At 42.8% G+C, this 23,851-nt stretch overlaps 1 protein-coding gene across 3 annotated transcripts in view; it reads right to left on the reverse strand.

Annotated features, from left to right (window-relative positions):
- SEMA4D (semaphorin 4D) overlaps positions 1-21,695 on the reverse strand; it is a 98,810-nt gene extending 77,115 nt beyond the window's left edge. Inside the window, exons 1-2 of one of the 3 annotated variants that reach the window (XM_054809044.1) lie at positions 21,281-21,329; positions 4,689-4,865 (exon numbers count right to left, since the gene is read on the reverse strand). The gene's annotated coding sequence lies outside the window, so the exon portion shown is untranslated. Of the gene's footprint in view, positions 1-4,688; positions 4,866-21,280 lie in introns of all 3 variants that reach the window. The other 2 variants (XM_054809042.1, XM_054809043.1) reach the window with 2 other exon arrangements.
- Between the last annotated feature and the right edge of the window lie 2,156 nt (positions 21,696-23,851).

Below are 23,851 nucleotides of genomic sequence, written 5' to 3' on the forward strand. Positions count from 1 at the left end.
CCCCCATCACCTAGAAAGATGGACAAAACCTGATCAGTCGGCACTGAGCTCAGGCAGCCTCCCTTCTCCATTCTTGACTACTTCCTTAAATATTTAATCTGCTTCTGTCACCCACAAATCCAAAGCAAGAAGGCAGATCCTATAATAAGAGCTGTAAGACTCCTGAGCTTGTAACAAGTAGCGTCTCAAATCAAAGAAACAGGAATAACTTGTTATTTCTTCTCTAAGTTCCTCATGCATCCTCAGAATAACATCTGAACTTCAAGCAAATACGGCCCTTCAGGATCCTGTCCTCCACTAGATCTCCAAACAAGAAAATTTGTATTTACATGATTAATAATGTAATTACTATAATTACTTATAATAACATAGTTTAGTATGTATTACATGTTAGGTACTATAATATATATTAATAAAGTAATATAATGACTTATATTTATTAAAAACATTTTAGAAAGGTACAGACTTTAATTGACTGATGCCTTTAAAGTTTAAAGCAATATTTAATATAAGAGGAGAAAATGTAACCGGCATGAAAGTCAGTTTATGCACTCATTTTACTTTGGTCTTTCAGGCAAATTTAAGCCCTTTACTGAGCTTTTTGAAAATCTTCCTTCTAGTTTCAAGATTCAAACTGCAGATTTATGTTGTCCACAGAACTTAATTTCACGATCACGAGGCTACCACCCCAAAGTCCCATAAAACTTGTAAAACCAAACTTCTTCATTTTGTATTTGGTTATGTTGCGGCTTTCCCAGAGGCCAAACATAAGGTAGCACTTCAGCCACTGCAACCCTCCCCAAGCCTCTTGATTGTCTGCATCTCTGAAAGCTAATGCAATGGGGCGACTTTGTCAGCATTATTTTTACAAGGCATTTTAACTGGGAAAGCCAGCATGCGCCACTGGCTCCTGCTCTGGCACGCTGTGCTACACCCCCCCATCTGGTCCTTGTTCACCCTGCTGAAGCAATGCAGAGCTAATCCCAAACGTTCGTGATTCTTTCAAAAGGGATTGTTAGTTTCACAGCAGTTCTTCTGAACCTTATTTTACACTGATTAAGGCAAACAGCAACGACCAGAAGAACAACAGCTACTTTGCTCACGTAATAAAACCATGTGTGAAACTGCCAGGATCATTCTGAAATTGCTGAGTTTTACTGCATTATGTTAAATAGCTGGTTTACAAAGCAACGTCATAAAACTAATCTTTGATATTTCCCTTTCCCATTCAGCCTCTCTCATAGCAGATGCTAACTAGTTGGTTAGCCACATTTCATTAATAAGAAAAACACGCAGTCAACTGATACAAATATGGTAACTGGAAACTTCTCTCCATTGTTTTAACCATTTAGCTCTTGACAGAATAATGAAAAAGGAAATCTGAACACTGTACACTCCAAATCTGCAGCTACACTTCTACAGCTTACACTTCAGCACAACTCTGCCACTAAAAAGCAGTAATTCTCAGTACACAAATAAGAAAAATACTTTGCAAATACGAGGGTTTGTGGGGTTTTTTTTAAAAAAAAAGCCCTGGCAAAATGTGTTTGTGTAAAAAGAGAGCAGCAGTGGAAGGGGACGCAACTGTAAGGTGAGGAACACTGTCGTTTCCCCTCGCTACCACTCACTGCGGCTTATTCCTTGCCACACTGGTACTGGGAAGCCTCTGTAACAGCCCATTTGGGTGTTTGTATTCACCGGGCGAGCAGTCCGTAGGCAGGCTGGGAGAAGAGGCTGCAGGCAGGAGCCCCAGCGAGGCTCCCACAGCAGCAGCCGCTGCCACCAGGTCAGCAGAAGACTTGCTGAGCCGCTCTGCAGCGCTGGCACCTTTGCCCTTGGCTTCCAGCACCCGCAAAGCTCAGGGGAAAACTAATTACAGTGTAAGGGACAGGTACAAAAGCAAAGGCAGAATAGTCTGTACTGAAGTGCATTAATAAAACAGGCCCTGTTATACTAGACACCAGTCACACGGCATCTGATTAGCTTAAAAAAATTAAAAAAAGAAAAAGCAGACAGCGCTACATACCCAGACAGAAGATGGGGAAAGCAGCACCAACCGCAGAGTAAGACACCAAAGACAGCTACTCTGGATCAGAAGTATCAGCTTACCATTCCCCAAAATTACACTGTGTGTCAGTTTTTGGCCATTCAGGAGAAAAGCAGGTCTGTATCATACACATCTCCCACTGACGGATGGAACCACCCTCTCGAATCACTCAAGCTGGGCGCAGAGAAAAGTCACCTGCACCCACAAAAATAAACCTTCTCTCCCAGTAGCCCCGAATGCCAAACCAAAACCCAGAAAAGCCTGCTGCAGCGAACTCTCTCTGAAGGACCTACCACCTCCGAGCCAAATGCTGCTCTCCTACCAGCACCCATCCTGCACTCACAGTGCCCTGACCCACGGCACCATTTCCTCAGTCACAACATTTTTCAGGAAAAAAAATTCCTTCTCAACAAAAGTAGACCTCCTCGCGAGAGGTATCTGATTCCTTGTCTGCGCCATGGTCCTGCTTACTGTAAAAACATTCCCCATTCTGCACTGAACATCCTCAGCTCTTACTTTGTTATCTGCTCATCTCCCTGGATATAGATATATGCACACTTTTTTTTTTAATAGTAGGAGGGGAAAGTCATTTCAACTCATCAAGCCTCAGACATCATTACGTGCCTAGCCAACACAAAACAATCCAAAGTGACAAAAGATCGTTGCTCTTGATTCACCTCCTTTTTCTTAGAGTGACAGTTCTGACTTTGCTTTTCTGACCAAATTCAACAAAAAACCTGATTAAGAATTAATTGGTTGAGGTCTAAGGGTACCTAAGTAATGAAACATTCCAACAGATTTAATTTTTTTTTAAAAAAAACCTGTTAATTGAGCATAAGGCAAGTTTATACTTAAAGTCTTAGCTTCTCAAAATGCTTACAAATTCCCATCCCCTTTTGTTTTCTCTGTTTCTTATTAGATAAAGCATCAATGTCGTTACAACATAATGGCATCCTTTCAATATTTAATAGATTCTTGTTATTAAGGAAAACAGAACTTTCAGAAGTATAAACGATTATTCTGATGTCTCCTAAAAGGCAGATGTTATTTTCGGTTTGCCTTTTGTTTTGCACATATTTGCGAACACCACCCTAGTGATTTTGATTTGTCTGGAGTTTTGTTCATTTATTCAAGCGAGCTTCAGTGATGCTGATCATCAAGGTACACTTAAATTTAAAAAGAACAAAAACAGAAAAAACATATACTAGTTATGCAACACATACCCTAAGTTTTAATAAAAACCAAAAGTATCATCAAAAGCAATAACCAGAAAACATAATAATACCTTCCAGGGCACAAGCACAACTGAGTTCTGTCCCTGTCCCGTCCCCCCTCCTTTGTTCTTCTAACTTCAGCGTGGCTGTTCTTTAGGAGAATAATATTGATATTCAACTGCCAGTTACTTATGTAAACACAGATTAGTCTGTATACACTAATACAGATCACTTCAAAGCCTGATGTCTTCAAAATAGATCTCAAGATTCAAACTACAGTTTTGCACACTCACAATGTAAACAAAGCTGCTGCCTGTTCAGCTACAATTTACACAATACACCCACCAAAGGGTTTTTTCATTAATTCTTCCTATTTCAGCCATATGGCAATAGAAAACACACAGTATCTACCTACAATGCACCAACAAAAACACAGCTTCCCAGTAGTTTGTATCACACCACCACAGAGGCACTTGCTCAGGCATTGCTGTTTGTGGGGAATACACCGACGCGCATGCGTCTGAATACTCTCAAACTGGACCAAAGCTATTACAGAAATAAAACTATAGTCAGAGTTCCCTCTCCAATGCACATAGGAACATAAGATCATTTACAATTCATCTCCACATAGGCAATATGAGTCACAGTCAGTTTAAGAAATCTCAATCTGCCGAGTAATTCAAACAGCTTCATTGTTAGTTATGATGTAATGAAATCAGTCAATCAACACTGACACCGCTATATAAACCTCTCTCATTTGGAGCCTAGATTACAGCATTTTGCAAGCTAAGACAATTATTTTCTGCTGCTACTAAATTATTCCCTATTGTGACAACTAATTTACTTGATAAAGAACCTTTAAATGAGCTTTTAACTTACACTGCCTTACAAAATACCTAAAAAATTAATTTCTTACCTGCAACCCAAGCTGCATGGCTGTTCTCACAGCTCTCTTACAAAAAGACCGTAGCAAAAGGTTGCCTTAAGCAGTAGGCAATGGCCTGAATTTTGTCATCAAGTAATGAGCCTGCCACAAAAATAATGACCTCCTGGCAGCAGCCTGCTGGATATAAATCCCTTTGCTGCTTAGAACTAGATTTTGGATCAATATTAAAACAAAAACAAAACAACCCCCCAATACTATCTGAAAAAAGTGGCAAAAATAAAAAGCATCTGTGCTGGTCTAACTATACAGCAGAATGCAAATTAGCACTAAACTGTTTTATATTTAAGCAAGTGTAAAAATAAGAATATGAAACAGAGAACACTCTGTTGGCTCTGTGGCTCTGCACAGAGTCAGCCACAAGCATGAAATGCCTCACCATGCAAATGGTGAAAGCTTTCTAAAGAGATCCCAATACTTAGAAGCAGCAAAATAAACGCTACATGTTTTGTGAGTGCCCCCCTCCCTTTCCAGCCATGCTCACCCTTTTGTCCCCTAAGGCTTCAGTTCTTGGTTAACATCTCTTCGGCTGAAAATAATTGCCTGCCTCCGAAAGGCGTCTCGGACAGTGTCGTTCCTTAATCAGCAGGAGGACAGCTGAGTGATGCAAGGCATTTCCACCTTCTCCCTGGAGTAATCGCACCGTCTCCACAAGGCAGTACTGCAACATCAAGAACTAAAATGACTTTAAATCTGGTACTCTCCCCTAATGAGAACAATATTCCAATAAAGTCACCCTCCAAAAACCTACTTCACACCATTACACCAGCTGCCTGTTAGGACTTCACTTATCAATACAGCTATCGCCAAGGATCAATTAGTGCAGCCTCCATACAAACCTCAGGGAAAATCCATTTGTAGAAATGAACTCACAGTGCTTTTGGTATACCTCGATACACATATGCAAGAAATAATCAATTCTGTTATCTTTAAATTTTTAGCACAGTGTGAACATCGTAATAAGCAGTGGTAGATATGCAAGTTCTCATGCCCTGGCAGAGGAAGAACACTAGTAAAACTACACTCCATTTACAAGATGGGATTAATTTACTTCTCTGCAGAAATACCTTAGAAAAGGTATTATCAGGGAGTGTAGTGACAGGACAAGGGATAAGGGGTTTAAGCTGAAGGAGGGTAGGTTTAGATTAGATAATTAGGAAAAAATTCTTTACTGTGAGGGTGGTGAGGCACTGGAACAGGTTGCCCAGAGAAGCTGTGGATGCCCCATCCCTGGAAGTGTTCAAGGCCAGGTTGGATGGGGCTTTGGGCAACGTGGTCTAGTGGAGGGTGTCCCTGCCCATGGCAGGGGGGTTGGAACTACATAATCTTTGAGGTCCCTTCCAACCCAAACCATCCTATGATTCTAAAATAAAACTACATATCTATTTCTAAATAATTTGGAAAGATGGAGAGAAAAAACATGTTCATGGGCTTTGCTAATACACTTGTAGTGGGTAGACCAAGAAGGATATGTGTGCATCAGAATAATACAAACTTCAGCTTTCATCAGATCAGTAACACATGCTGTAGTTTCACTCCAGGACCAAATGTCAGCATCTGGAAATTGCATGGGTATGTTTCTTCCAAACAAGTCACTTTCTCTTCCCCACATCACGCATTTACTTGAAAAAGAAAATCTAGGTATGATCCTCACCATCCTCAAAGAGCCACCAAAATCATCTTTTCTGGAAGGACACTTGTATTCTATAATTGTTTCTATTCATCCATTCTTTTTATCCAGTTTTCCATCCTTCCCAACTCTGCACCCTTGCTAGTTAGCCACTCTTGAAGTCTGATACCAAGCCACAGCTCGAACCTTTGGCAGACTCCCATATTCACTGCCCTTCCCCCATTTCATTTTGCAGCTTATTCAGTAAACTGACAGCTACTGCCCCTTTTTTCTCCCCTGTGCATTTGAGATCCATATTTGCAGCAAGACATACAGGAGGAAATAACTTTCATATACAACAGCCAAAGGCACAGCTCAATGACTGGATGCAGCAGGACCGCACAAGTTAAATCTTTAACCCGCACTTCCAAATTCTGCTTCTCCTCCTTCCATGAGGCTCCATTTCTTCTTGTTTCAAACTATGCTGTAAACTTCCCAAGGAAGGGACTGTGTCTCCCACACGTTTATACTATAAACTCTTAATGTACCAAACCTCTCCTTGGGGCCCTCGAATGTCACCAGAATACAACAGCCCTGGGAGTACCTTAAAACCATCAATTACACTTGGGTCTAGCAGCTTCAGATTTTTCCAGGAAATGCAAATCATTAATTGAGAAAGTGACAGGCACTGTCCTTTTTTACCAACCTGCAAGTCCTTCCTCTCCACATACGGGGAACTACCTAATTTGGTTATATTAGACAGTGTTTGATTGTTGTGATTAAAGTTTCACAAGCCTTCATATCCTCCTCTGCAAGCATATATCCCCTCTTAAAGATTCAGTTAAATTCAGCTTGTTTTCTTCTCCGCTCCCCGACCATTTTTAAAAGCTCACATTTTCATCAACTATAGAAGATTAAATTCCTCTGGTCCATTCCACATCACAGCCACAAAGAAACCTTTAAACCTCTTCACACAAACTTTGAAAAGCAAGTGTAATTAGGTATTAGAAGTAAAGCAAGGAGTTTTGAAAACAGAGAAAGCAATCCTTGCTTTGGGTGATCGGAAATAAGTGCTTTATATCCTGGAAATGATGATAGTTATATTAAGAAACTTAAGAAGTGGAAAAAACACAGCAGCAATGTAAGTGGACGTGAAAAGCTTGACTACAAGTAGGTTTTGCCGAGTCCTTAAAACATTAAAGTTGAGAAGCAAATAAACTGCATTATTTCAATAGACAGAGCTGAGACAAGGAAAGGGAAGTGGTACTGAAAAGCCCACATTTTTAACAGTTTCCTGTTCACACTAGAACACTTCCTTGATTAATCAATGTATTGCTTTATGATGCATGTTTACATGACCCCCATGTACGACGATAGCTGTTAACACAACACGCATTAAAGGTCACAAACACATTTTCGACTCTGCAGATAGCCACAACAAGAAGCAGAAAGCTGAATTACTGATCTTCACTGCTACTATGGTTTCTTCCTCTGTACCAGTTTCAGAGCTAGACTGTTCCACACGACTCAGAGATGTACAAGCCTGAGTAGCTGACCTCAGGCTCTGGACCAGATCGCTGTGTCCTCCTGCCAAAGAGCTAAGCAGGGGTTTACAGCCAAAGTCCAGAAGCATTCCACAACCGCTGCAGCAAACACTCAGCCGTTTCAATGAACTCCAGTTTCCACCTGCCACAAATCCTGACCCTGAAACAAACAGGAGTACTTTACTCCTGTGAGTAGCCCACTGGCTGACAGCTGGGCTAACAAGACAGAGCCTCAGCTGAATTTTGCATTTTGCCCTGCATTTTATGAAAGCGAACAGCTTTCACCTTCCCACTCCCTCCCCTCTGCCACAAACCCAAGCACTGAAAGTAATATAAATACAACGTTTTGAAGGATTGTTGCACAAACTTTACCAATCATAACAGAGCCCCAGAAAAGACCATCATTACATCGCTGGTAAAAACTGCCAGTGCTGTGCTGGATATCACATGCCTCTTATTCTACACACTTAACCCCCTGGCATGCGTCCCACTCTTGGTTCAGCGTGATGAGTCTGGAAAATCTGTGCCAATGTGGCTATCTGTAGCACATAATTCACAAAAAGAATGGACGGCTGCTGTGTGTACGTTGTTGTACATGCTAGCATTTGGAATTCTAGGCAGCCAAAAAGCAAACTTTATATACAATTCTTCTTTGTCCTAGGTGTTACAAATGGTACACATGTGACCTCGATTACATAACCTACCTACACTAGTCACTAAAAATTAACTAAAATATCAACTTTGCTCTACCCACATAAATATCTGAACAGTTTGATATTAAAATTTAGATTAAAACAATTTCTAAGCAGTTTGATATTCATCTTAGAATAAAGTGGCTTTTAATTTTAACAAAGCCCGAATTCTAAGTCCTGACTTTAAAAGTAAAGTATCAACTGTGTTTTTATCAAATGCTTTAAAGTCAAGGACATGAAACATCAAGAATTAAAACTGAATTGAATTTTAGCTACACCTTTTTTCTTTGAGTGAAAAGAAATAATCATTCAGTTTTATTACAGTTTTGGCCTTCACATTCTTATACTCAGTGTGATTCAATAAAGTTGTTTGTTCCAGTACAGGCAGTACCCACCTGGTATTGTTATGGCTCACAACAGTATAAATAGTTCCATCAATATGTTTTCAAAAAATGCCTTGCTGAAATAAACACAGTGGCTCAAAACTCTGTATTTTTCCTCTGAATATTTGAAATGGATAGGCATCATTATCATCAGTAGCTCAGCAATAAAACTTTTTTTTCCTTGCTTCCCACAAGAATGTTAATGTATGCCAGTATTAGACAGTATCGCCTATAAAATGCCCACAGCTTTACTGTCAATATTTGATTAATTTTATCCCTAATCCAAAGTTCCTCTGTCTGTGAAGAGAAGAAGCATTCACAGATAGCAATGCATAAAGAAAAAAAAACTAACAACATAATTGCCTGGATAACCAAATATAGGATCTTGGCTTGATAACTAAATATAACATCTCAGTATTAATACCTTTGCAATTTTCAAGTGTATAAAGCCTTAAAACTCAAGGCTTGAACATCTTGAACTCATGTAATCACAAGGGACTTTGAACACTGCAAGAAAGGTCTCAAAAAAGCCTACTGAAGTCATTTGATCACATCTGAAAAACTTTTGAAGTCACTGCAGCAATCACAACCCTACATGGACATCTAAACAAACATTTTCACAGTGCTGCTGGCTGTCATGAAAGTATTAAATTAATAATCCACACTGCTCTTTTTAGTGAAACCATTAAAATATTTTTCAGAAGGCAACATAAAAACATGCAAATTCTGAACAAAGGCTACAGTATTCTCTCCTGCGTACACATCTATTCCAGCTGAGCTTTATCCAGACAGACACTTCAGGATCTGGATGAACTGATCACCAAGACGCCCCAAACATCATGGTCTGAATGCACAAGTTCAGAGCTGCTGCAGCACCTTTCCAGCTGGAGGTGCACGTTCAGATCATTAGGGTCTGTCCCACATTTTATGTACCTGTCTTTAAACTTCAATACGTGCTTTCAACTCTGATTAAAAACTAAAGTTGCCAAAACAACACCTCATGCACCTCAGCATCCAAGAGGAGCCCAAAGAAATCCTTACTTTTCAGGATCTGAAAGCATACTAATTGAGAGACCTCTCTCTGGACCCAACCCCCGACTACAGCCAAGGTCTCCTCTCAGATAGAGATGACCTCGGCAGGCTGCAAACAGACGTGCCTTGCTGATGGCAAAGCACCACCACTACTAACTCCAGAGATTTCATTCTCAGGTCTTTATTTTGTCCATGTTTATATTCTGGTGCACATTTTTCAGTTAACTTACAAAACTTCTAGAGCTTTCTTTCCTTTCCAGCTTGCTAGCAGGTCAACTTGAGTTGTTATATCCCCCCCACACCAAATCATTATCCTTTTCCAAAACACTAATTAGTTCACTTTGGGAATAGACTTCTACCAGCAGGTAAGACCAGCTTCATCGCTGACCTCCCAGTAGCCGTTAGCTGAGCCCACAAATGCCCTCAGAGAGTTTGAGTCTTCCACCCCGCTACAAAGGTCCTTCCCAAACCCAGCTCTTTGGGGATGTCATCATTCAAGGGACCAGCATTACCCAGCAAGTGCCCTAATGCCTGTAAAAGTCTTCGACCCCTTCTCCTCGCAACATGCGAGCAGTAAACCACACTCCTCTCATTACAAAGGTCCTCCATCTAATGTGTCTCCAGAACACAAACAACAAGGATTAATCAAGAACTTTCAGAAAAAGCCACCTGAGCTGTAGAATGGCTGATATTCTGTGAAAAAATTAAGAATGGGTAGTTGCTTTAAAGTTAGGAAGGGAAAAGCAGAGTAAGGAACTCAGACAAGAAGAGAAAAAAAAAAATCACTCTGAAGCAGTCTGTAGAACATAAAAACACAGCTGTGAGTTATCTTAACACTAGTAACACCTGTGCATTCGCAGTCCTCATAAGCGAGCCAACCCATTTCATGGTGACATCACTGTCATAAAACGTGCACTGGATCACAAACATTTCAAAATACCAAAAGGAAGCATACAAAATGCAAGACAAGAATATGTAAGACCAAGCTGTCCAATCTAGCACATGCACATTGCAACACAGAGGACACCTTGGGCTGTTTCCTGAGACTGGGCTGTAGAGTTTTCATCCAAAAAAAGAGGAAAAAAATTGCCTAATCCCAAACCCCACCTTTCTGATTCATGAAAACAGTGGGAAATGCTCTAGCTATGCCAAGAAGTCCATTTGACATACAGCCCTGACATCAGGACAACCTCTGTGTGCTGCTGTTTTTCAAAAGTATATTTAGATCTCAAGCAGGCAACATGTCACGAGAATAGTTATTTCTCTAATTTGACAGGGTAGCCAGAAATACTTACTCATATCACAACAGCTAATGCAAGTCATTCCCAACCCAAAATTGCATGGATTAGTAACAGCATCAATATCCACAGCTAGCCTGGATTTAAAAAAAAAAAAAAAAAAGTATTTCACAATGCCCTTTCATTTTTCCCCAAGTTTTCTTTTCCTTTCTGCCTCTTCTATGACTGAGGACATCCTTATAAATATCCTAGTATCATGAACTTTCCAGTCGTGTTTGCATAGTCATTATGAACTTTCCACAGTAACTAACCAGGTCTTTCAGCACTAAAAACTTTCTCAAGGAATGTTAAGGGCTTGTACCAAAACAGTGTGAAGGCCCCTCCGCGATCCTGGCAGCAGCACATGAGGCTACTAACAACCATACAGTGTGCTCAGTCTTAGAAATTCAGACAGAACAATACATCTGCAGCAGTAAAATCCTGTTTGGCAACCATAGCCACCCTATCCATTTAAACTACCAATCACCAGCTATTAGCCTTAGCAGTATCTATACATCCTTTCCTTCGGAAAGAAAAAAAGGCGATGGATGGTGAAATGCTGGAGCATGCAGTCCTAGCAAAACGGCCCTTTACACGTCACGTTCTCTCACCGAGCCAGTCGACCACTTCTACCCTCACCTACAGTCAGTACTGACTAGTACAAAGCAAAACCAAATTTCAGCTGCCCAAAGCAGAGGCACAGAAAAAACACAGCTTTATTTCATCTCTCTTCAGAGCTCCCACTGTGCTAGTCCTGAAATTACAGTTCAACTTTTGCTAGCATAACCATGAAACCCACTAGCACATTCAGTACTTCATCTCCCCAAAGATGATTCAAAAAGAGTGGCAGGTGGCAAATAAAAATAGGAAAAAAAAAAAGCCCAAGATTAGAAAGAAAGCAGAAAAATATTATGGAAAATTATTCCATTTGCTTCCAAAATTCCACTGCTTTCCAGCAGTGAGAAACTCACAAAAAAAGCATACCATGCTGCACCTGAGCATTAGATGCGAGAATACCTGACCTGAACAGAGAGCGTTTCATTCACAGCACTGCTACGTGGCCACCACAGCATGAAGTAAAATACTTTAAAGATGATGCACGTGGGGTGAGGAAGGAGGGATGGGAAGATTGCACCAAGCATAAACATTCCCTTCCATGCAGCTCGCAAGCCAACAGCAAGCTCCAGCTTCTGCAGTGACAGCTTGCTCTCCCCGCTGGCACAAGGCTCTTGTGTATCAGCCCTTATACTGCTCAAGAGACTGCTTATTTAGGGTATATCTCATGTTCCTCCTCTTTAAAAATGTGTTTTATTTAACACAAAATTAGTTATTTTCCTCAAACCCTTTTATGAGAGACAAAAATCCCCTTGCATAATAGACTTCAAGTATAATTTTGGTACAAAATGCACTAATGTAAATAAATAGCAACTAAATTGGTGGAGTGATGTCAGTGCAGCTATCATCAAAGTCAAATAGCTATCTCCAAAACATCGCATTTACCCCGAAATGTCATCTCAAAGTCTACCAAATGGGGAAGGGACAGCTGTGTTCCTCATAAAACCTCCACACTCCACGGAATGTAAATAAGAGATATCGTTAAAATGAAAGACCTAGTTAAAGCTTTACATTTGTAACATTTAAAAGGTTTTCCCCTCCTTTTTGTATCTTTAATCAAAGGTTATAAATGTTTAAGTGATGGCAGTTGCCATGGAAATATGCAGGCCTAAGTCTCTCTGTGGGAACCTCAAAGCTCCCTTCACTACCGACCACCGTGTAATGACAGGGCCACACTAACACCTTTGACTCCCAAAGCCCATGTATTGCATCGAAATTAGCACAGCTGACTCCAAACATTAACTACTCCTGCTCAGCTGATTTCCTGCTGCGCTTACCCCTTCCCCTGGACACGCTCCCAGACCTATTTCGACACCATCCTTCATCCAGCACCACACCGATCTTCAACGTGTACGACCTTCTCAGCAAACACTGAGCAGAAATCACAGAGTGGAAAGGTCGTCAGATGCTTCACCTGATCAAAAGCATCATTTCATAATCTGTTGAGAAATGTATTTTTCCAAAGCAAGTGACATCATAAATCCACATCCCATTCCAGACTGATGAAGGCATAGCTATGAAGAAAAACAGAGGCAGACATGCAGCGACAGGAACTGAACTCTCATAAAAGCCAACAATTAAATTAGACAACAGAAGACAGGTTCTGAATAATGGTCACTTTTTGCCCTGGTGGCTGTCAATACTAAAGCAGGAAAAAGAAGTTCTTAAAAACCTCAGTGGAATTCCTGAGTATCAGCATGTACCATTTGAAGCACAATCAATTTATGCACACAGGAGGCCCATTTCAGGGCAGATGCAAGCAGAGCCTTTAAGAAGAAAAAAACCCCCAACAATTCCAAATAAGCAAATTCAACAACTGGAGAATGCCTCCTTATCAAAATCTTAATTCTGTGAGCAAACATTGATTTTAAAATGCACACGTTTAACTTACACAGCCATATATGTTTGTATGAAATATATTTATGTCACACATCCGCCATTACAATAACAAGTCCCTTAGACATATAAAATACAAGATTAAAAATACACTTACTAATTTGTGGATTTGAAGACAACACTATTTCAGAAGTATCAACCCTCACTGAAAATAGCTAGTCAAATATTTTAAACAATTAATATGCTGTGAATGTGTACATATGGGTTGGGGGTTTATTTAGTTAGTTAGTTAATTCTTCGGGGAGATAGAATTGCACAGAGAGGAAAGCTCTTAAGCCTATGAAAAGTTCTGTCTTACATACTTAGCATACAGTGCCTCACAACTAAATCCTGTGCAGAAGTGAAATGAAAAGGCCATTATATGTCTCACTAACTTAGCAGGTATTCAGGATGACCTTTCAAGGCAGTTTATCAATTTCCCTGACACTTGGAGTAAAAACCTAGTCAAATTCAACTGAATACTAAACTTGTTTCTATAGGACCAAGCATTTAAACATGTTAACTGCAGATTTTTAACAACCCTATTAATTTCAAGAAGAAAAAGGCAGCCATTCTCTCATCTAAACAAGACTGGATTTTAACAGGTTCAAAAAAAAGTCATTCTTACTCCTGAGCAAAAGACAGATACTTTTTAGTAGCTCTGCAGATTTGTTTGGGTTCAGGAGGGCAGGAGGGATATTAGTTCTATCACAGGTATTTATTTTCCTTGCACTTAGTTCTGATGGACGACTAATTTCCTGACAAATGGACCCTTCGCGCAGGGTACATCTGCAGCCAAATACGGAAGGGGATCTGTCTGCGCATACGTATGCATCTCTAGCAAATCCTCAGTAATTATGCAATTGCTGAGTGAAAACAGGAATGCATAATTTCTTGCCTGTGGCCGTTTTACACACTTTTTGTCAAAAGAAACAACAGAAACTTGGGAGTGGAAAAAAGCTTTGAGATGATTTTTTTTTTTTTTTTAATGGGAAGATGTCAGGACTGCACGCTTGTGCGGAGCCCCTGTCCTACAGGTAAACCTCTGCAGGCATATCCCCAACCTCAGCGACAGTCCATCCACACAAGCCTGCTAGCAAGGTCAGGGCCCTGACTACTAACCTCTGTGTGCAGAACAATGCTTTGCAGATCGTTCTTACTGTACTCAAATTAAATACAGATTTACACACAGAAATACCTCACGACCCACACTATAATGTCCGGCAAGAATTACAGAGCCTACCAAGAACATCAAAGACAGGACTTGCAGGGAAGAGTGATAAATATTTTACTAGATTAAGTTGAGGTAAGATTGACTGTCCAAAAGTCTGTCTATATTCCCATCACTTTCCCAATTACATCCATTGGTCCAATGAAATGCATAGCCTCTTTCCACAAACTTTGCCTTCCTTACATCCTCCAGTGAGTGAGAAGAATCTGGTTTCACTGAGCAACAAGTGTTCCACTTGCGTTAGCAACTGGCATTTTATTTCTTAAATGTGATTTAATAAATGGCTTCTGAATAAATTCAGGCATTACTGGATGAGGTAAAAGCACAGATAAAGGTATCTGTAAAAGTATTATATCAATACTTAAAAGTTACTCTAACTCCAGAGAACATACCAGTGTCACCCACATGTATATGACAGTCCCAAACACCACAAGGCACAGCAGGTTTATTTTTTCCTACTGTCACAAGAGATAACTTGCAAACTGGGAGGCTGCAATAATGCGTTTTACGGACATAAATTACCACATTTAGTAACAAGCTCTAACCAACCTATTTTACGCTAAACAATGTAAGAGCCAGCTAGCTACTTCCGAAGTTATTGCAAACTTGGGAACTTAACTACAACAATCCTGTGCAAAGCCATGCGCAACCTCAGCAACCTGATTTAAGACATAAATTCATACTGTGCTTTGTCTAAAAAAAAAAAAAAATCTGTATTGTTCCATTCGCCCCAAAAAGCATCAAATTTAGACTGAGAGAGAATTTAAATACAAATCTAAGAACTTTCACATCTCTAGGTCTCTTCCCTACATCCTGCATTGTTTTTCCAGTAACAAACAACCATAACACATTATCTCTTTCAGTGGAAATAAGAACAAAGACATTCTTTAAAAAAAAAAAGCCTCCACTTTTCTATGCATCTCTTTGTATATACAATGACAAAGTTCATAGGCATCATTTGTTTATGAAAAGAAAAAAAAAAAACAAACCAAGCACAACTAAGCATATACATATAAAACCCAGTCATTTGGGGCAAGGAGAATGCCTGCTTTATGTTGGGGGACGGAGCAAAAACTCAGCAGAAACACAGTTAAAGCCTGCCCTTGAAAAACACTCTTGAACAAAGCAAGAACTATAATCACGTTTCATGCATTTTTCCCCCCTTTTCCTCCCTCTCCGGCATTTGCAATGCATGCAAATCTGTCCAGACCTGCAGGCCGTATTCAAGCAAAGGAGAACACCAGCCTCCCTGCTCTGTCTCACCTTGCTGCAGTCGTGCTAGACCTGCTTCAGCTTCCAGACACCGGTTGGTTTCTCTTGTGTACCACCAGCAAACAGCTAATAAAATTTGCAGAAGTTTCTACTCTCCTGCCTGCCTTCCCAGCAGAAATGCCTGTCTCCGTAAACTTCCCACTGCTTTGCATAGACTCTGTCTCCCAGCTCAGTTGAGTAATAAGATGCTTTATGGACATCATGATTTCCCAGTTTGCTAATTCCATACATTTCATGTAAGTGCTCAATCACGTACACATCTGCTTGGCATGCACAATCGTGCACAGGAACATACAAATCAAGCTCCTTGCAATGCACAATCACCTGTTCTCCTCTCAAGCCTGTACTGTATCACAAGGCCTAAAGCATTCTTCAGAGAGGGAAGAAGTGAAATGTAACCTTCCTGTCCTTGCAGTGAGGCCAAACAGGTAATAATTTTGCAGCACAGTGTTCAATCCTCTTTGGTGTGCTTCATATATAGGCTAATACTAATTTTTTAAGAGGATCAATGGAGAAAATGCCTGGTGGATTATGAGTTCACTGCTGTACATGAACTGAGAGAAAAAGAAATAGGTATAAGAGGAGGGAAAGGCAGGAAAATGGGTATTATTTCTAGATTACTAACAAACTTGTTCTAAATTTGATACATGGGATTAACTTTATTTACTGTCCTTAGCAAAGTTACGTATCTGCTCACATCTATACTCCAATTTTTTATTAATTTGCCGTCTGTTTTGTTTCCCCCTCAGGCACTGCAAGAACATACTCTTGAAGTGAAGTCTGCCATTTGGTGCTTTAAAACACTTACGGGTCAAAAATCTGAGCAGCAGTACTACAAACAACATGCATGCCCCCTCACTGAAAAGTCTTTCCTTTCTTCTGCCTCCGTCCCATCATAAAAAAAAAAGTGCTAACAGTACCATAAATAAGTTTATGGTTGTTTACTCACGCCACTTTCAGAAACGTGTTCACGTACCCAGAAGCTTGCTGCAGCACAGCTTGGCAAGGTGGGGAGCAGGAGGGAAAAGAGCGGCTCCTGGACGCCCAAGGTTAGACGAAGTGGAGCGCAACACCCTTCTTACTACAGGCACTAACCTCCCCCGTAGTCAAGGCAGTCTGCAGCAAAAGCTGAACAGCTCTTTGCATTCCTGGAACTTTACAGGTAGATAAAAGGACAGAACATAAAAGCCTTTTGGCCAGAACACAATTAAATACAAGACCTTGTTAATCCAGTTCTGGACAGCGAGACCTGCAACTTGCCCATCCAACATGTTGGCATACATTAGCCTGAAATACGAGGTGCTACTTTTGGTTTGTAACTGAACAGTTGTGGGAATACAAGAAGTCATTTTCTTTCCTTTCATTAACTCATCTGAGAAACAAAGATGAAACCCTCAATGCCAGAGGGAAACCAGTTAAAACAGCTTCCACCCAGCCAGTTACAGCTACGTCGACGCACTGTTAACACTCCAAATGGCAGCTGCAGCAGCATGCTTTCAGCATTCACAGGCTCCTCTTGGTACACAACCAGCTGTGTGCTATGCTGGAAAAGCTGCTCTGCAGCCACTTCATCTTCTCAAAACTCAAAACCCCAGTAAAACAAGTGGGACCCTCCTCACTCCTTTCGACACACTTCCACCTATCTGCCTAGACACTCAAGCATAAGACTATCCAAAGCCAGATGAAGAAGGCCTTATAAAAGGCTGCCTTACCACCAGAGAAATGGCCAGTTAGACAGGAGGAGGGGGAAAGCTTCAGGGAAAGGAAAAAAAAAAAAAAAATCAAACAAAATGGCCAAAAGCACTTCACAGCTCCTTATTTATGATACAGCCTCCCAACTGAGCACATCTTTCTTCAGCTAACTAAACACAGCATACAACAGCTAAGTATTAAACACAACAAAGAACACCCCAAAACTGTTAAATACTACCACAATAATGAAAATCTGAATTCTCATTTTAAACTTTCAACACAGTAATTTATATACAGGTGTAAAAAAAGGAACCTTTAAAGGGTAACTCAGGGAAGTTTATGACCTGCTTTGCTGCTGCTTGTTGTCACCTTTAAGTCTCCATCCTTATTGTCACATGCTACCTGGAATATATTACTGCTTCATGCATTTTTCTAAAATTAAAACATTGTGGAAAAATTCTCTCAGTCATGTCTACAAGTAATTAAACCTCGGTTTAGTGGGAAGCATAGTTGATCAGCATCCATTAATGAGTAACACTTTCATGGTCATGCACTTTCAGAAACTACTTTTCAACTCATTTAAATCACAGAATATTTACAAGATCCAACACTTGGAAGCACTGAGAGCTTAGAAGAAAACTTAGTCAACCTTAGCAATTACATTCTTCCTTCCCTGTCACTACTCATTTCAAGTTATCTTTGCACAGCAAAAACTGGGACAAAGAACCTCATCCCTGAGCATTCAGGGGAAATACTTTCTTTTCTTATGATCTACAAAATTGCTCAACTATGGCTTGAGATTCCGTTTTTTTCCAGAAAAAAACCTGCAACCACGCATTTGAGGAGCTCAGAGACAATATAAAATCTTGGAGCATTTCTGTCTATTTAAATAAGGGTCCCAATTTGGATCATTGTCCTTAGAATCAGACTAAGGCACAACCATTTACTAATTTACGCAACAAAACTAGGTGGCATATGCAAGTATTAGATCAAGTCATAGCGGCTCAGATCAAGAATTCATTTTGGCACGACTGAAAAATCCCCACTTACTTCACTGCGAGAAAACATCTAAGACAATGTATTTCAACACCATAACCTTCATTCGACGTGCACCCTTTAAGATAGCTGGGAGAGCATGAAAGCAGGCACAGAGTGAGCACAGCGCAGTCTCCAACTCCAGCCAAGTGTCCCTGTGCAGATTATAGATCCTCTCCAGAGGTCTCCAGCTCCCCCCCCCCCAGTAAGAGGTTGCACGAAGCAGGTAACTCAGAAGCTCCGCTGCTCAGGAGGCAGGCCAGCGAGGGAAGCACCAGGGCAACCAGACCACCTCTTCTTCTTGCAGGACCTCTAAGTGGTACAAAGCCACATGCTTTTGGCAGGGCACAGCTGTATCCATGCGAGCAGGTTAACAAAAGGTTATCAAGTGTTTAATGTAATAGCTGTTTATATTGGAGGAGGAGAGAGGACTGAACCATAACACCAGCAAAGAGAGGGCAACACAGCACATTAAACGAAATCTCCAGGCACACCCGCACTTACAATGTCCAGAAAAATCTGTCAATCAGTCTTACAGTTTTGAATAAATACACTCACATGAAACACTGACATTAAACGCTTCACTTGCTGTGGAAGAAGCTACCACCTTCCCCATCAGCTACAACACCATTTCTTTCTTTAAAGAAAACAAAACAGTTATAGACTTATTTTTGTAGGTATGAGTGCAAGCAGCTTTTGTCAAGAGGCTCTGTAGCAAACCCTGACCGCCACAAAGTGTACACTGAATAATTGCTTTTTGGGGTATGAATTATTTGCTCTCTAGGCCAAGAAATCCCAGTAGAGACAGATTTCTTCTGTCAATGCAGCCCCACATTTGCAAACCTTTCTTTTTTTCCCCTTGATGAACATGCACATAGAAACCTATTCCCTTGCCACTCATTTGCTTTCAGTGGAAAAGAGCTGCCTGCACCGCATCTCTGCTACCTGAAAGAATTACAAGGGCCCATCCATAACCTGCTCATCCCAGACAGTACACTGTACTCATACACTTCCCTGCACTGCAGGGAACACGGTATGCGTTTCGTCCTACAGGAGCTACTCGGTTCTCTCTCTCTGACAATGCCCCTTTCTAACCCAGTTTGTAAACGATACTCCCACTCCGGCACGGCCTCCGCATACGCCATCCGCACAGCCGCGCAGGCAGCTGGGCTTCCTTTAGGTGCACTTGCATGACTGCCAAAGCTCGCACTCTTTCTAATAAAAGAAGTCATTAAACAGGTCTCTAACAAAACCTCCGTATAGGTATCCAAAAGGGAGTATGAGGTCAGTAGCTATTTCTGAGCCTGATGGTCATAAAACAGTCAACAGCCTATGGCTAATTACTGTAGGAATTTTAATTTAAAAAAAAAAAAAAAGACACTTTACTACTACATAGATTTCCAGACCCTGCTAGATACTTGGTTATCATAGGCTTAAAGGCAATGTTTCACGTTTTTTAGCTTAAGTATCTGCTTGCAAGAGGTATGTGATAATAAAGACAGGAGGTAAGAGAAGGCAGGAAAATATTTCAGCATGAAACCAAAGAGCAGCTTTGAAAAAGCCCTTCAACCTGCAGATCCATCAGGTTCCCTCCCACACCAGGGCAGGAACAAGCTCCTGTTCCCCTCCCTGCTAATGGCAGTCACATAATAGAAACGAGCTGCAACAATAAAGTTAGTCACTGCATTCATCCACTTACTCCTTCGCACTTAAAACACCGATGTTGCGTCGTTTTGTACATGCAGAAAACACCGCCGAACAGCCCACACCTCCACGGAGCAGTAGAGAAGACAACCCCCTATAAAAAGCAGGAGGGCAGACAGGAATAGACAGGAAACCCTTATGTCACTTTCCCCATCCCTTGAAAACTTAGCACCTCTGTGCAGACCTGATTTAAACTCTCCTGACAGCTGAAAAATAAAACAGCATATAATAGCTCTTTAAAACACATGCAGCACATTTCCCAACAGCAAGCACCCAGTACAGCGTCCTGCTACCCGCTGAGTAAGGGACCGCGGCTCCCAGCAGACAGCAGCCTTCCCTGAAGGGCTCAGACACATTAATGGCAACCTGGGCTGGCACTTGGAAGCGACGGGGCCACCTCCCGCCTGGGTGAAAACGCCTCGCATCCCTATTCATCATCCCCGGGAGGAGCCCCCGGCCGCCACCCAGCCCCGCCGCCGCGGCAGGTGCAACCAGGACCGGCAGCGGGGGCCCGGGCGCTGGCCCGTCACCCCGGGACGCACCAGGGGGAGCCGCCGCGGGGCATCGGGCACGCACGGAGCTACCGCCGGAGTCAGCGGGGCTGGGGGGTGGTGGGACAAAAAGCATGTTTATAAACCTGCCAGCCCTCGCTCATTTGCTGCGAGAGGCTCCTCCTCTCCGCCCTGCTTCGCTCCGGCCACGCCGCCAGCGGGGGCTGCCAGCGCCCGCGCCGGGTCCCACCTCGCCGCAGCCGCCCGCGCCCCCTTCCCTGGAGCCAGCGGGCGGGCTCGGCCCCGCCGGGCGGGAGGCCCTGCTCCGCAGGTGCGCCGGCACCGTCCGCCCGCCCCGGTGCAGACCCGAGCCCCGCCGCCCAGGCAGCCCCCGCACCCACCTCGGCGGGAGGAGGCACAGCGGGCACGGCCAGACGCTCGCTCCAGCGGCGGCCGCTCCGCCTCCGCCACCAGCGCCGCCGCCGCCCCCTCCTCCTCCTCCTCCTCTTCCTCCTCCTCCTCCTCCTCCTCCACCGCCGCCTCCTTCTCCCCCTCCCCGCCCTTGCCGCCGCCTTCTCCCCCAGCCCCAGGCGGCTCGCAGCCCGCCCCACTGGGCTGTCCTACCTGCGGGGGTCTGCGGCGTTTCCCTCGCCCGAGCCCCGCCCGGCTCAGCGCCTTCCCCGTGGCAGGCTGGGCCGGCGCAGCCCCCTCCTCCCCGCGCCGGCGGGGGCAGGGCGGTGGCGGGAGGAGGAGTTGGTGCCCGTGTGTAACAAGTTTGGGTTGCCCTGCAGTATGGCGGACGAGGGCTGAGGGGGGTGGCGGGCGTGACGGGCCGCAGTGCCCGCCTGGAGCGGGGCAACAGCGACGCGGGGTGCCGGACCCGACCTTCGCTCTCAGGGGAAGCCTGGAGTGGCTGCCCCCGCACTGGCGGGGCTCGGCCGGGGGCGACTACTCCGCCCTCTTTTCAATAAACTCTGTTATTCTTTCCTTCCCCCTCCGCAGGCGCATCCCCCATTAACGGCAGCATCTCTACAGGGTCCGGCCGGAGAGGGCAACAGTTGGATGGTGCCCACTGGATGACACCCCAAGCAAAAGTACCGGCAACTCGGCTCCTCCCTGATGATTTAGGGCTGCGTGATTTGAAAAGGTTTTGAGGCACTTACGCCGAAAGCAGATGCCATGCCCCCACAATTTAATCGGGCCGTGCAACAGCCGCCTCGCACCTCGCTGCTTGTTACATTCGCGTTCCCCTGCTCCCGCTCCGTCTCCTCTCGGGAAGGATGGATCCGCTCGCTGCGGTCCAGCGCAAACCGCATCCGGGATGCAGCCTCTCGGCACCATGGAATTATGAATGATTTATACTCAAAGCAAACGTTACTGGAATTACTGTACCTTAAAGTATAGGCCTGTGTAAGTGACTGCTTGGTAATATTAAAGGAGGAGCAGCTTGGCATAAAAAAGAAAATAGGTCAGTGAGTATACAACTCTCACCCAGGATACTTCTGCTGAGTCATTGATGAGTTATTGATTACCGTCATGTCTCTACACGCCCGTGGCGACTTTCTGATGAATGACATGAAACAACACATGGATGACGCAGGTTTTTTATTGCTGGGGAACAGATGATATCCAAAGTCATACAGCTCTGTTAACAGGAGTCATTTAAGCAAGACTGAACAAAATATTTAGTTTATCGGATGTTGGCATTTGCTTTACTGTCTGACCTAATTCCAGCATTACACAATATGTATGTATTGTTACAGTAACATAACAGTCAGTTTCTAGTAGCTGTAATTCACATTAGCTATAGCTGAGAAATACTGTAAAAATGAAAATATTGAGGAAATAGAGCCTCTTAAAGACATAGACTCGTGATGATAACCTCAGATGACGAAAGCTGTAAGGCAAGACCTCAATGTTTCAGGGAATCTGAAACTGTAGGGTTTGAAGGAGGATATTAGCACAGCCAGTGAAGAGTTTGTTGTTGTGTGGAAAACACTGGGAAATCCACTTCCCCTCATTAAATTTTCAAAATGGTGATTTAACTCAGGCCGGCTTACCGTTGGCCTGCCAGCATCCATCACACCGTTAACATCAAACAGGGTCACACACTATCAGAACATTAGATCTGAGGCATGGGGAAGCAAGTGGTCACACCCAGCTCCGGGAGGCAACAGCAGTAGGGAGCAGGAGGAGCTGAGGAGCCAGGGTCTGCCGGGAAGGGGGGAGAACCGCTTCTGATGATTCACCTGCGTCTGCCAGGAGCTTGAAAAAGGATCAAACGCTGAACCCATGCCGGAAAATCCCTAGTGCAAATACAGTAGCAGGATAAAAAAATCCTTATCGTATTTTATTTGGGGAATTGCTTTAATTTATACCAGCAGAAGAATAAGCTGCAGCTCCCCTGGGACTGGCTGGTGGTATTAATATACCAGCAAAACCTTCCTAGCGTAGACAAGACTTTAAGCATCTCCTGAGGGATACAGTTATGAAATGATATTCCAAGGGAAGAAACAAAGGTGCTTTTTTAATCTCCTTTGCATTGTACAAATTCTAGGCTAGGGCAGTTCTTAGCATAGAGTAGGAAAATCACAGGGGGCCTTCCAAAAACCCAGAGCAGCACAAAGGAACTGGAGCAAAGGCTAGCACCAAGACAAAATTTCCATTACTTCTGTTGTCTCTATCCAGCTTAGATTTTGTGACCTTTAAGAATTATATTGTTCATTTGTATAGTGTAGTTTTCAATCTCCATTCTCAATAAAACCTGTGGAGTATCGCAGGCTGAAAGGTCAGAGGTAAAACAAGGAATTGATACTTGGACCGTGTCAATTACCAGATTCTCAGTCACATTCACAATCTTCTTGCAAGTAAAATGTGTTACCAACAGGGACTTGTTGAGAAAAAGGAAATGCCCTAATAATAACAGTGTCAGGAACATACAGCAAGTAGCATAAATTGCACCACTGAAAATTCCAATCAGTTCCCATTAGAAGTAATATCTTTCACAGGATTTGAAAACTAATGGCCTCTCAGGCGTGATGGACGCAAATTTGGGAGGTTTTCCCAAGGTCTGTCACATTAGCCTGGATTGTATGTGAACTAGTGGTGTAGGGCTAAAGACACTGGTCCTCGCAGTCATTATAACTGAATTTGTTTTGCTAAAAATTATTATCATCTTTCAAATACAACATGCTG

Source organism: Grus americana, chromosome Z (assembly GCF_028858705.1).
Source record: "Grus americana isolate bGruAme1 chromosome Z, bGruAme1.mat, whole genome shotgun sequence".
In the NCBI taxonomy this organism is placed as follows: domain Eukaryota; kingdom Metazoa; phylum Chordata; class Aves; order Gruiformes; family Gruidae; genus Grus; species Grus americana.